The sequence below is a fragment of the Schistocerca serialis genome, chromosome 1 (genome assembly GCF_023864345.2).
Source record: "Schistocerca serialis cubense isolate TAMUIC-IGC-003099 chromosome 1, iqSchSeri2.2, whole genome shotgun sequence".
Classification (NCBI taxonomy): Eukaryota; Metazoa; Arthropoda; class Insecta; order Orthoptera; family Acrididae; genus Schistocerca; species Schistocerca serialis.
Genome location: NC_064638.1, coordinates 943618223 through 943627691, shown reverse-complemented (window position 1 = coordinate 943627691; position 9469 = coordinate 943618223).

Genomic DNA, 9469 nt, shown 5'->3' with positions numbered 1-9469 from the left:
TTCATTTTGACCATAATAGGCTGTTTCCTGGGGGTAGCTCCTCTTTTGTTGGTATCCAGTCACTTCTAGCTCTTTCCTGCTAACGTTGAAGTCTCTCTTCCGCCTTTGACTTCATTAAAAGGGAGGTACTTGAGAAGAAGCTTTTTCTGCTGCGAAGACGTCGAGCACCAGGTTCACGCCCAGGAAGTAGGTGTCTGTCACCAGTGTTGACTTTGCTCCTTTCGGATTTCGCTGTTACTATCCGCCTGATATCGGATGGAGCTGTTCCAGCCAGGACCTGGACCTTCTCGACTGGTGTTAGTGTCAAGCATCCTGTAACCTGGTGGTGAGTCCTGTGAAGAGCGATATCAACCTGTTTCCAGTGGCAGGACTGGTATGACAGAGGAGGAGCACATTCTCATGTCGAGTAGCACAAGGCTAGAGCCGACGTCCGAAGTGCATGTGAGCTCGCTCCCCAACTTGCACCTTTGAGTTTTTTAACATTTTGTTTCGTGCTGCGACCTTCATTCTGACACACTCACAATATTGCTTGAATGTCAGGCTCCTATCAAGAATAACCACGAGATGTTTCGCGGTAGAGTTGTGACTGAGAGGAACTCCCAGCCATGAGTCTTTTAACCTGTATTAGCATATATGTTACGAAGATGGAAAGCGCTGACTACTATTTTGTTTGGCTTCAGGTCGTTGGCCTCGTAATACTTTCCCATGGCGCCAAGATCATACGGAAGTTATCTTTCAACGCCTTCAAATGTCTTATGCTGCGTAGGGAGCGCCAGAACGTCGGCTTAAATAAATGAGGTGCAAGACTTGTTACGTTGTCCGTCGTTGGTGTACAAGTTAAATAGTGTGAGAGCAAGAACACTTCCTTGGGGAAGACCTTTTTTTATTTTGCGCCATCGAGTTCTGATGTTTTGAAAACTAGCATAGAATCCTCTTTTGTTGTGCAGCTCTACTGGGATCTTCATAAATCTGCAACCTTTGGATCTGTTGTACATCTTTGGGGGACATTTTCTGGTGCTTACCGTGTCGTAGGCCGCACTCAGATCAGCAAAGGCAAAACCTCTCTCAAGCCCACTTCGATATGCTGGGTAAGATTCATTATCTGCCCTGTGCAGGACCCCCAGGCCGGAAGCTGGCTTTTTCCCTAATGAGCCTACATCCAGTAAAACCAACACACTCAATTTAGAGGCAGAGACACGCTACATGTTCCCATATAGGGTCTGTTTCATGGGGTTTCATCTTCTGACATAATACGCATTACTCTGTCGCCTCGTCGTTGCTCGTTCTATATTCTTGAAGCCTCTTCAAAGTAACCAAGAAGGAAGTGAGTCGAAATGATCTGCTCTTGTTCTGGAATGCACAACTTCCAGTTGTCGCTATTGTTTTAGTCCCTGGTGAACAACATGTTGTTTTCCACCTCGTAGCATGAGGGAACTACATCAGTTAATCGATCTTGTATTTGGATTCTAATTAGAATATTAGAGAATTTTTTTTAGTTTTTTTAACGTTTTTCAGTTTTTAATCTCTGCATAGCCAGACACGTTTTTAATCACTCTAATATCTAACTACCTGCTCTCAGGGTGTTCCACATCTTCATTAGGCATATCAGCTAGCAGCTGGGAGACAGCACCTGGTAAGACATTTTTCCTTGCTTGGGACTTATTCCACTGAATAGTCGAATACCTGGAGAACCAAAGCCCATTATTAGCAGCTGAGCGTTTAGGTACTGAGACCTATTTAGGAAGATCAATTCCTTGTGATAGGTCACTAACATTAGCTTGCGTGGAAGTGGTGACCCGTTTTCTATACAGTTTCTAACGCATTTACGGAAATATCCGGTTAGTCCTAAAACTGCTCTTAACTGCGTTTGACTGCTGGGTGAAGGAAAGTTTTTCATAGTTGCCACCTTATCTTTCTCTGCTCTGACTCCAGTAGCACTGAGTATGTGGCCTAGGAAGTGCATCTGCCAGCAAGGAAATCCTAACCTCTAGGTCATTCTTGCCTGCGACACGGCTCGCAACACCTCTGGAACAGTTTCACGGCGCTCCTCGGAATTTTTTGAGGCTGCTACTACGCCTTCATCGAAAAGGGTCAGACGACTGGCATGGTTTGGGCCGAAGACCGACCTAACGCAAGTATGAAAACAGCTACACTTAAACTGCGGCCAAAAGGGAGAACATACACAAACGACTCCCGTTGAATCAAAACAGCCATATACTTCCTGAACTTCTCCAAGAGTGGAATCTTCCAATATGACTCCGTCATGTCCAGCGTCGTAAAGCATTTCTCCTCTTTATATTGTGCCAGCAGGGCCTCTACAACTTCGGGTCGATCTCTTTCATCATCATCATCATCATCATTTAAGACTGATTATGCCTTTCAGCGTTCAGTCTGGAGCATAGTCCCCCTTATAAAATTCCTCCATGATCCCCTATCAATGTTAATTGATGCCTCTTCTGATGTTAAGCCTATTACTTCAAAATCATTCTTAACCGTATCCAGGTACCTTCTCTTTGGTCTACCCCGACACCTCCTACCCTCTACTGCTGAACCCATGAGTCTGTTGGGTAACCTTGTAACCTCCGCCTCACTTATCGACCTTAATGACAGTGAAAAATTAAACCGCGTGTACCTAGTGGAAATTTGGGAAAAGCGATCGTCACCGAAGTTAATTTGTCGGTAAAGAGGGAGGAAAGGGTTACATCTAAATGAAAGGAAAAATGCAAATGAAACTGGTGGAAATTAATTTTGAAAAGGGGTAAAGTTAATAAAGAAAGTAAATGTGCGGCCGTTACGTTAACAATTAACTAGCGGTAATTAGATATTTGAGATTTGGGGGAAATTACGGTCGCCAGTCGTAAGGACAATTACTATAGTAACTGAAAAAGAAGGGTTATTACACTATAATTAGCACTAGAAGCGTGGTAACTGAAGGTTGACACGTGTAGTGTGAAAACTGAAAGTTTGTCAGAAGTAATAAATTTCGCTACACTCTGACTTAATTTAGCAAAAGAATTAATAAAACCGGTAAATCGAAAGTTAATTTAGTGACTGAAGTTAATAGTGAGCTTTCTTTCTGAAGCCCATCGAAATTCAGTAAAATACGGTTAGTCTGGACTGCCTCAACAATCATTTCAAAAGCTACTTGAACCTACGCAATTTAGAAATAAGAGATTTAACTTTGAACTTGAATTAAATGATTCTGAACAATTAACAATAGTAAAATTTAGTACGTACCAAGCTGAGCTGCAGTCACAGGTAAGCTAAAATACGGTAACAAAACTCGCACTCTTAATTTGTGCTTGTGTAATCTAAATATTGTAGCCAGCTATGAATACCTTAACGGAACTTTGAAATTAAAGCAGTGAAATCGAATGATGCTGGCGTTTGAATTTCAACGACACTCGGGTTCATTCCGGAAAAGGAAGGGACCCTACTTGGTAATGCAATTGGGACAATGAGCAACAAACGTTCATGCTACGTTGCTGTAATTTTGTGATTTGAACAGTTTGAAAAGCTGAGGTCTGCCATACAGTTCTAAAACTTTACGTGCTTCCAGTCTTCCTTGTTGGTTGATTGAAGGTTTGAAGCCGTCGATCGAGGAGGTGGCGACAGTCACTCATTGTCGGCCGTCGCTGTTGCAGAAGCTGGATGTTGGCGCCCCTTCTTCTCGACACGGTCACCAGGCGAAACGGGCTCTTGATGTGCGCCAGCTAATGCTTCCCGTCCGCGACACCGTGTCAGAAGCTATCATAGCAAGTCGAGCGCAATTACTTGCTGCCCAACCCCCAAAGTGCGGTAACTCGCGGGAGCGTCACACAACACACCTGCTCCACTGCACCACCCCAGCCAGACTCTCCTTCTGCCCGCGCTCCACGCGACAGAGTTAATCACTACCAAAGATCCTAAACACTTTGGTTCTCCACACGACCTATCGATGTATTCGTTCGATAGCATAGTTTTCCCTAGGCCAGACCCAGCGTATAAATACAAATAATATTCACAAAACAAACCAACATAAATGCATAAATATATATATACAAACAGTAAAACAATTACAATATATAAAGACACAGAAATGTCATATCTTGAGGTAACAAAACAAGGAAAAAAAATTATAGCACAATAGATGGAAATAGGAGGAGATGCATTTCCGGCGTTACAACCTTGCTTCTCCCTTGCGTGTAACATGCCCCCACCATCAAGCCAGTTCGCCCTGACTGCTACATCTACGAGTATAGAGTTCATTCCCAGTTTTTCTTTGATTTCCTCATTGTGGACACCCTCCTGCCATTGTTCCCATCTACTAGTACCTGTAATCATCCTAGCTACTTTCGTATCCGTAACCTCAACCTTATTGATAAGGTAACCTGAATCCACCCAGCTTTCGCTCCCATACAACAAAGTTGGTCGAAAGATGTATTGTTTTCAACATATGATCCATAAATAATATGAACAACAGTGGAGACAGGTTGCAGCCTTGTCTTACCCCTGAAACTACTCTGAACCATGAACTCAGTTTACCGTCAACTCTAACTGCTGCCTGACTATCTATGTAAAGGCCATTAATTGCTTGCAAAAGTTTGCCTCCTATTCCATAATCTCGTAGAACAAACAATAACTTCCTTCTAGGAACCCGATCATATGCCTTTTCTAGATCTATAAAGCATAGATACAATTCCCTGTTTCACTCGTAACACTTCTCCATTTTTTGCCCTACGCTAAAGATCTGGTCCTGACAACCTCTAAGAGGCCTAAACCCACACTGATTTTCATGCAATTTGTCCTCAACTAATACTCGCACTTTCCTTTCAACAATACCTCAGAAGATTTTATCCACAACGCTGATTAATGAGATACCTCTGTAGTTGTTACAATCTTTTCTGTTTCCATGTTTAAAGATTGGTGTGATTACTGCTTTCGTCCAGTCTGATGGAACCTGTCCCGACTCCCACGCCATTTCAATTATCCTGTGTAGCCATTTAAGACCTGACATTCCACTGTATTTGATGAGTTCCGACTTAATTTCATCCACCCCAGCCGCTTTATTTCACTCCAATATATTGACCATTTTCTCCACTTCCTCAAATGTGATCCTATTTCCATCATCATTCCTATCCCATTGTACATCGAAATCTGAAACATTACTGATCGTATTTTCACCTACATTGAGCAACTCTTCAAAATATTCCCTCCATCTGCCCAAGGCATCAACAGGATTCACCAGCAGTTTTCCTGACCTGTCCAAAATACTTTTCAGTTCCTTCTTACCTCCCTTTCGAAGATTACTAATTACACTCCAGAATGGTTTTCCAGCTGCTTGACCCAAAGTCTCCAACCTGTTTCCTAAGTCTTCCCAAGATTTCTTCTTGGATGCTGCAATTATCTGTTTGGCTTTGTTTCTTTCTTCAACATAACTCTCCCTGTCTACCTGAGTTCTAGTATGTAGCCATTTTTGATACGCCATCTTTTTCCTTTTACAGGCTGCCTTGACTGTGTCATTCCACCAAGCTGTTTGCTTCATCCTACTTTTACACACTACTGTTCCAAGACATTCTTTAGCCACTTCTAGTACTGTGTCCCTGTACCTTGTCCATTCCTTTTCCAATGACTGTAATTGACTACATTCAACTAACCGGTACCTTTCTGAGATCGCTGTTATGTACTTGTGCCTGATTTCCTTATCCTGAAGTTTCTCCACTCTTATCCTCCTACATATGGACCTGACCTGCTGCACTTTCGGCCTCATAATACCAATTTCACTGCAGATTAAATAGTGATCAGTGTCATCAAAGAATCCCCTGAATATACGTGTGTCCCTCGCAGCCATTACTGAATTCCTGATCTGTTATTATATAGTCAATGACAGATCTGGTTCCCCTGCCTTCCCAAGTATACCGGTGAATGTTCTTATGTTTAAAAAAGGAGTTTGTGATTACTAAGCCCATACTGGCACAGAAATCCAAGAGTTGTTTCCCGTTCCTGTTGGCCTCCATATCCTCTCCAAATTTACCCATAACCTTTTCATACCCTTCTGTTCGATTTACAATCCTGGCATTAAAATCACCCATGAGCAGAACACTGTCCTTGTCCTTTACTCTAACAACTACTTCACTGAGTGCGTCATCTCTTTTAGTCAATAAAATTTTGTTCAGGAGGCAAGCGTCTGACACGAGATGTATTCCGCCTCCTAGTTTGTTTACACTCAATACAGCTCTGTTATACATGCTCGAGGATCTAGTGATTGTCTCCCCCCTCCCCCCCCCCCCCCATCCTACAATCACCGGAACTGCCACCTCTACAGCTTCTCATTTGGCGGTGCGGATACAGTAGGGTCTAATAACGAAATATTCCTCTGCTTTCACCTTCCAATGATAAAAATATGAAGACAGTCAGCCAGGTTTATCTTGTAATGCCCCACAAAGCAGCTTACAGTTTCGTCCATCTATATCTCCTGTTCCGCGCTCAAACACTGCGAGGTGCCGGGGCTAGCAGTGTATTTAACATTAAATTCTTCTAGAATCTTCATATGGAAATGATGCTCTACGCCTCCCCTCTTCTAACTCCGCTTTTGCTGTTGCACATGGATTAAGAAGAAACGCGAACTGACTGTAATCGACCCTGCAAATGGAGTAGAAAAGAGTTTGGTACCTGCAGTAATTTAATTTGATAGAAATTAATTTGATTAAGGAAAGTTTCATTAACGCAGTGAGAAATGAAAGGGTTGCTCTACCGATCAACAGAATGAAAGTTCTGTCCAAAATAACAAATTTATTTATTATGACTAAACTCAAAATAATAAACACAACAAATGAAACATATACATCAAATTGGATACTCAAATAAATGCTGTGAATGTGAATTTGTCCATAAACTAGATCGTGACATTTATGAATAAGTGGTATGTGGAGCCAATTCCTTGCAACTCAAATCTTAAGAGAAACACCCAGCCAACCCAACATTAATTGCTGCTACAGTAGTGAGAACTCAGTCAATGAACACCCAAGACAGAACCACGTTAGAAAAGATGGGAACAGGCGCGCTCTGCTCAGCTCTGATTGTCACATAGCAAAATGCCCTAATCTGCCGGTGCTGTGGACATACCTTACCAAGCTGTCTTCTTAACTGCAAGGACACGATCTGGCATACCGGAGGCGAAGGATGGTTGCTTCGATGTCCCGTCGTGGTGACGGTAATGTCGCGAGTATAGCTCGAAACAAATTATCCTGATCTGGTTGTTCCAGACTAAAGACTTCCTAGCAACACAAATGTGCCTCTGAGGGAGACGGCCGGCCGTGGTGGCCGAGCGGTTCTATGCGCTTCAGTCCGGAACCACGTACCTGCTACGGTCGCAGGTTCGAATCCTGCCTCGGGCATGGATGTGTGTGATGTCCTTAGGTTAGTTAGGTTTAAGTAGTTTGTAAGTCTAGGAGACTGATGACCTCAGATGTTGAGTCCCATAGTGCTTAGAGCCATTTGAACCATTTTTTTTAGGGAGACGAAGAAGGCTCGCTACACAATCACTGACAGTACAGTGATTGATTTTAACAAGCGAAGTCACACAGTAATTCCGATACAGACAACTTTAGCCAAAACTGCTCAAGACAGACAACATAGGCCGCTTGTACGCACAACGCTCAATTGCCAACTGTACTCGGAAAGTTACGTTGAAGTCGAAACTTCAGCAACTTCGTCAAACAGTTAAAATTAAATGAAAGTATATTAGACAGCCAACGGAAGGCAGGCTGTCCAGAGCAGCGAGAGCTCAGTCTTGTAACCTACTCCGACCGAAAGTCGAGAGCAAAATCCACTCAAGAGCACCCGTACAAGCTGAACACAGAACATTCCCGCCCCCACAATAGTGGCCATGGTTGAGCGTGCCAATCAGCAAATCGAAAACCGGCGGAAAATTTCACTCTATTGCCGAAGCACTACTATTCGACCAATGGAGATACTTGGAGCCAATTTCTACGCCGATTTTGCTACGTCACGGAGCTATCCCCTGAGCAAGCCAATCACAGTTATGATTTTGCAGAAAACTCAGGAATTTGCCTGCCAGGACTGCCTGGGACCACAAGTCAATCCCACACGTCGCTGCTAGCCCGTCAGAAAGTGTTTTCACTAAGTTTCTGCAGGGTAACGGAATCCCTAGCCCCAGCCGCTCCTTCAGGCCCCTGTGGGCGTGTCGCTCCCCGCTCTTATGACAATGTCGGCGTCCGGACACCAACCACTCGACTCCCTCACACCCGTCAGCATAACCCTTTCAAGATCAGCATAACCCACCTGTCACCGGACCACCCGGGCGACGAGAGACGCTGAGTGGAAGTCGCCGTATGAAGGAATAACAAGTTTTCACCGCATTCAATAAGAGAGGAAAATATTCATATCTTCTGAGTTCTCAGTACTAGCCTTGTAATGAACATACTCGGCTGTACTTCCCCAAATCGAATTACTCAGAGTAAGACAGAAATATGAGAGTGGGCTCATGCCACCTCTCAACACCTTTCTCATGTTCTGTGTTCGCTCAGTGTCCTCTGCAGGGCCCTTTCCTCGTAGGCGATTTCCTAGGAATGGAAAGGTAGGAACACTGCTTCCCTACTGTTTCACACCCCTAGGGAGCGAGCATAAAGCAACCTATGCCTCGCCAGTGTGTCCATTTGCCCCTGACTATACTCATCAGAAAAGGCGAGTGTCACCCTGCCATTAGCGGATTTCGCTGATATAGCTTTGTCTCGCAACTAATAATCACACCTGCCTCCACTAGTCAGTCACATCCTAACAATATTTGTGCCCCTAATCCTGGGACCACTCGGGCAGGCTGATACCATTCGAGGCGCCCCACAGACAGTGGAGAAAACTTGTTTCGTTATTGTCTTACAAGGAAACATCATCTACTCGACCTCATGTTTCAAGCAGAAAAAAATCACACTTGCAAGATATCAAGAGTAACAATCAATGCCGATCGAAAATTTGGGATTTCATTCTAGTAGTATTCGAGAAGTAGCGGTTTCGGTCTCGTAAACTCACATACAGTCGGGAGGGGGGGTGTGCTGACCACATGCCCCTCCATATCCATATCCACTGACACCTGGGAGCTGAGCACGACACGGCGGCCTATCGCTACCGTTGGGCCTTCATGGCATGTTCGGGAGAACTTTAATTTTAGTTTTAGTACGCACCCTCTGGAAGTACAAGTTTTAAACATTCACATGCACCATTTGTCACCCGCTCCATCCCACTGCACCAGCTTAATGCCGGAGCGTGAAGTGCTGTGCATGGAGTGAATAAGAGGATTGTGAAATATTATTTTGATATTGGTAACGTGATTTGTTCATTGTGAGAAAGTGCGCAGTTTCAACATGTAGCTGCCGCCAGAGATGTGTTTGCCGTGAAAATTTTTATGCTGCTATTCTCAAATACAGTATAAAAGAATGAAACGAATGAGTACGTCATTAGATAAGCACCGTAA